Raw genomic sequence first — 5,934 nt, forward strand, 5'->3', positions numbered from 1 at the left:
TGTCTGTCAGTATGTCTATATGGTAAAAACGTTTGTCTGTCAGTATGTCTATATGGTAAAGACGTTTGTCTGTCAGTATGTCTATGTGGTAAAAAAGTCTGTCTGTCAGTATTTCTATATGGTAAAAACGTTTGTCTGTCAGTATGTCTATATGGTAAAAAAGTCTGTCTGTCAGTATGTCTATATGGTAAAAGTCTCTTTGTCAGTATGTCTATATGGTAAAAACATTTGTCTGTCAGTATGTCTATATGGTAAAAACATTTGTCTGTCAGTATGTCTATATGGTAATAACATTTGTCTGTCAGTATGTCTATATGGTAAAAACATTTGTCTGTCAGTATGTCTATATGGTAAAAAAGTTAGTCTGTCAGTACGTCCATATTGTAAAAAAGTCTGTCTGTCAGTATGTCTATATGGTAAAAACGTTTGTCTGTCAGTATGTCTATATGGTAAAAACGTTTGTCTGTCAGTATGTCTATATGGTAAAAAAGTCTGTCTGTCAGTATGTCTATATGGTAAAAAAGTCTGTCTGTCAGTATGTCTATATGGTAAAAACATTTGTCTGTCAGTATGTCTATATGGTAAAAACGTTTGTCTGTCAGTTTGTCTATGTGGTAAAAACATTTGTCTGTCAGTATGTCTATACGGTAAAAAAGTCTGTTTGTCAGTATGTCTATATGGTAAAAAAGTCTGTCTGTCAGTATGTCTATATGGTAAAAACGTTTGTCTGTCAGTATGTCTATATGGTAAAAAAGTCTGTCTGTCAGTATGTCTATATGGTAAAAACGTTTGTCTGTCAGTATGTCTATATGGTAAAAAAGTCTGTCTGTCAGTATGTCTATATGGTAAAAACATTTGTCTGTCAGTATGTCTATATGGTAAAAACGTTTGTCTGTCAGTTTGTCTATGTGGTAAAAACATTTGTCTGTCAGTATGTCTATACGGTAAAAAAGTCTGTCTGTCAGTATGTCTATATGGTAAAAAAGTTTGTTTGTCAGTATGTCTATATGGTAAAAACATTTGTCTATCAGTATGTCTATATGGTAAAAAAGTTTGTCTGTCAGTAAGTCTATATGGTAAAAAAGTTTGTCTGTCAGTATGTCTATATGATAAAAAAGTCTGTCTGTCAGTATGTCTATATGGTAAAAACGTGTGTCTGTCAGTATGTCTATGTGATAAAAACGTTTGTTTGTCAGTATGTCTATATGGTAAAAAAGTCTGTTTGTCAGTATGTCTATATGGTAAAAAAGTCTGTTTGTCAGTATGTCTATATGGTAAAAAAGTCTGTCTGTCAGTATGTCTATATGGTAAAAACGTTTGTCTGTCAGTATGTCTATATGGTAAAAAAGTTTGTCTGTCAGTATGTCTATACGATTCAAAAGTCTGTCTGTCAGTATGTCTATATGGTAAAAAAGTCTGTCTGTCAGTATGTCTATATGGTAAAAAAGTCTGTCTGTCAGTATGTCTATATGGTAAAAAAGTCTGTCTGTCAGTATGTCTATATGGTAAAAAAGTCTGTCTGTCAGTATGTCTATATGGTAAAAAAGTCTGTCTGTCAGTATGTCTATATGGTAAAAAAGTTTGTCTGTCAGTATGTCTATATGGTAAAAACGTTTGTCTGTCAGTATGTCTATACGGTAAAAAAGTCTGTCTGTCAGTATGTCTATATGGTAAAAAAGTCTGTCTGTCAATATGTCTATATGGTAAAAACGTTTGTCTGTCAGTATGTCTATATGGTAAAAACGTTTGTCTGTCAGTATGTCTATATGGTAAAAAAGTCTGTCAGTATGTCTATATGGTAAAAACATTTGTCTGTCAGTATGTCTATATGGTAAAAACGTTTGTCTGTCAGTATGTCTATATGGTAAAAACGTTTGTCTGTCAGTATGTCTATATGGTAAAAAAGTCTGTCTGTCAGTATGTCTATATGGTAAAAACGTTTGTCTGTCAGTATGTCTATATGGTAAAAAAGTCTGTCTGTCAGTATGTCTATATGGTAAAAACATTTGTCTGTCAGTATGTCTATATGGTAAAAACGTTTGTCTGTCAGTTTGTCTATGTGGTAAAAACATTTGTCTGTCAGTATGTCTATACGGTAAAAAAGTCTGTCTGTCAGTATGTCTATATGGTAAAAAAGTTTGTTTGTCAGTATGTCTATATGGTAAAAACATTTGTCTATCAGTATGTCTATATGGTAAAAAAGTTTGTCTGTCAGTAAGTCTATATGGTAAAAAAGTTTGTCTGTCAGTATGTCTATATGATAAAAAAGTCTGTCTGTCAGTATGTCTATATGGTAAAAACGTGTGTCTGTCAGTATGTCTATGTGATAAAAACGTTTGTTTGTCAGTATGTCTATATGGTAAAAAAGTCTGTTTGTCAGTATGTCTATATGGTAAAAAAGTCTGTCTGTCAGTATGTCTATATGGTAAAAACGTTTGTCTGTCAGTATGTCTATATGGTAAAAAAGTTTGTCTGTCAGTATGTCTATACGAATCAAAAGTCTGTCTGTCAGTATGTCTATATGGTAAAAAAGTCTGTCTGTCAGTATGTCTATATGGTAAAAAAGTATGTCTGTCAGTATGTCTATATGGTAAAAAAGTCTGTCTGTCAGTATGTCTATATGGTAAAAAAGTCTGTCTGTCAGTATGTCTATATGGTAAAAAAGTCTGTCTGTCAGTATGTCTATATGGTAAAAAAGTTTGTCTGTCAGTATGTCTATATGGTAAAAACGTTTGTCTGTCAGTATGTCTATATGGTAAAAACGTTTGTCTGTCAGTATGTCTATATGGTAAAAAAGTTTGTCTGTCAGTATGTCTATATGGTAAAAAAGTCTGTCTGTCAGTATGTCTATATGGTAAAAACGTTTGTCTGTCAGTATGTCTATATGGTAAAAACGTTTGTCTGTCAGTATGTCTATATGGTAAAGACGTTTGTCTGTCAGTATGTCTATGTGGTAAAAAAGTCTGTCTGTCAGTATTTCTATATGGTAAAAACGTTTGTCTGTCAGTATGTCTATATGGTAAAAAAGTCTGTCTGTCAGTATGTCTATATGGTAAAAGTCTCTTTGTCAGTATGTCTATATGGTAAAAACATTTGTCTGTCAGTATGTCTATATGGTAAAAACATTTGTCTGTCAGTATGTCTATATGGTAAAAACATTTGTCTGTCAGTATGTCTATATGGTAAAAACATTTGTCTGTCAGTATGTCTATATGGTAAAAAAGTTTGTCTGTCCGTACGTCCATATTGTAAAAAAGTCTGTCTGTCAGTATGTCTATATGGTAAAAACGTTTGTCTGTCAGTATGTCTATATGGTAAAAACGTTTGTCTGTCAGTATGTCTATATGGTAAAAAAGTCTGTCTGTCAGTATGTCTATATGGTAAAAAAGTCTGTCTGTCAGTATGTCTATATGGTAAAAACATTTGTCTGTCAGTATGTCTATATGGTAAAAACGTTTGTCTGTCAGTTTGTCTATGTGGTAAAAACATTTGTCTGTCAGTATGTCTATACGGTAAAAAAGTCTGTCTGTCAGTATGTCTATATGGTAAAAAAGTTTGTTTGTCAGTATGTCTATATGGTAAAAACATTTGTCTATCAGTATGTCTATATGGTAAAAAAGTTTGTCTGTCAGTAAGTCTATATGGTAAAAAAGTTTGTCTGTCAGTATGTCTATATGGTAAAAAAGTCTGTCTGTCAGTATGTCTATATGGTAAAAACGTGTGTCTGTCAGTATGTCTATGTGATAAAAACGTTTGTTTGTCAGTATGTCTATATGGTAAAAAAGTCTGTTTGTCAGTATGTCTATATGGTAAAAAAGTCTGTCTGTCAGTATGTCTATATGGTAAAAACGTTTGTCTGTCAGTATGTCTATATGGTAAAAAAGTCTGTCTGTCAGTATGTCTATATGGTAAAAACGTTTGTCTGTCAGTATGTCTATATGGTAAAAAAGTCTGTCTGTCAGTATGTCTATATGGTAAAAACATTTGTCTGTCAGTATGTCTATATGGTAAAAACGTTTGTCTGTCAGTTTGTCTATGTGGTAAAAACATTTGTCTGTCAGTATGTCTATACGGTAAAAAAGTCTGTCTGTCAGTATGTCTATATGGTAAAAAAGTTTGTTTGTCAGTATGTCTATATGGTAAAAACATTTGTCTATCAGTATGTCTATATGGTAAAAAAGTTTGTCTGTCAGTAAGTCTATATGGTAAAAAAGTTTGTCTGTCAGTATGTCTATATGATAAAAAAGTCTGTCTGTCAGTATGTCTATATGGTAAAAACGTGTGTCTGTCAGTATGTCTATGTGATAAAAACGTTTGTTTGTCAGTATGTCTATATGGTAAAAAAGTCTGTTTGTCAGTATGTCTATATGGTAAAAAAGTCTGTTTGTCAGTATGTCTATATGGTAAAAAAGTCTGTCTGTCAGTATGTCTATATGGTAAAAACGTTTGTCTGTCAGTATGTCTATATGGTAAAAAAGTTTGTCTGTCAGTATGTCTATACGATTCAAAAGTCTGTCTGTCAGTATGTCTATATGGTAAAAAAGTTTGTCTGTCAGTATGTCTATATGGTAAAAAAGTCTGTCTGTCAGTATGTCTATATGGTAAAAAAGTCTGTCTGTCAGTATGTCTATATGGTAAAAAAGTTTGTCTGTCAGTATGTCTATATGGTAAAAACGTTTGTCTGTCAGTATGTCTATACGGTATAAAAGTCTGTCTGTCAGTATGTCTATATGGTAAAAAAGTCTGTCTGTCAATATGTCTATATGGTAAAAACGTTTGTCTGTCAGTATGTCTATATGGTAAAAACGTTTGTCTGTCAGTATGTCTATATGGTAAAAAAGTCTGTCAGTATGTCTATATGGTAAAAACATTTGTCTGTCAGTATGTCTATATGGTAAAAACGTTTGTCTGTCAGTATGTCTATATGGTAAAAACGTTTGTCTGTCAGTATGTCTATATGGTAAAAAAGTCTGTCTGTCAGTATGTCTATATGGTAAAAACGTTTGTCTGTCAGTATGTCTATATGGTAAAAAAGTCTGTCTGTCAGTATGTCTATATGGTAAAAACATTTGTCTGTCAGTATGTCTATATGGTAAAAACGTTTGTCTGTCAGTTTGTCTATGTGGTAAAAACATTTGTCTGTCAGTATGTCTATACGGTAAAAAAGTCTGTCTGTCAGTATGTCTATATGGTAAAAAAGTTTGTTTGTCAGTATGTCTATATGGTAAAAACATTTGTCTATCAGTATGTCTATATGGTAAAAAAGTTTGTCTGTCAGTAAGTCTATATGGTAAAAAAGTTTGTCTGTCAGTATGTCTATATGATAAAAAAGTCTGTCTGTCAGTATGTCTATGTGGTAAAAACGTGTGTCTGTCAGTATGTCTATGTGATAAAAACGTTTGTTTGTCAGTATGTCTATATGGTAAAAAAGTCTGTTTGTCAGTATGTCTATATGGTAAAAAAGTCTGTCTGTCAGTATGTCTATATGGTAAAAACGTTTGTCTGTCAGTATGTCTATATGGTAAAAAAGTTTGTCTGTCAGTATGTCTATACGAATCAAAAGTCTGTCTGTCAGTATGTCTATATGGTAAAAAAGTCTGTCTGTCAGTATGTCTATATGGTAAAAAAGTATGTCTGTCAGTATGTCTATATGGTAAAAAAGTCTGTCTGTCAGTATGTCTATATGGTAAAAAAGTCTGTCTGTCAGTATGTCTATATGGTAAAAAAGTCTGTCTGTCAGTATGTCTATATGGTAAAAAAGTTTGTCTGTCAGTATGTCTATATGGTAAAAACGTTTGTCTGTCAGTATGTCTATACGGTAAAAAAGTCTGTCTGTCAGTATGTCTATATGGTAAAAAAGTCTGTCTGTCAATATGTCTATATGGTAAAAACGTTTGTCTGTCAGTATGTCTATATGGTAAAAACGTTTGTCTG

Source organism: Biomphalaria glabrata, chromosome 15 (genome assembly GCF_947242115.1).
Source record: "Biomphalaria glabrata chromosome 15, xgBioGlab47.1, whole genome shotgun sequence".
Classification (NCBI taxonomy): Eukaryota; Metazoa; Mollusca; class Gastropoda; family Planorbidae; genus Biomphalaria; species Biomphalaria glabrata.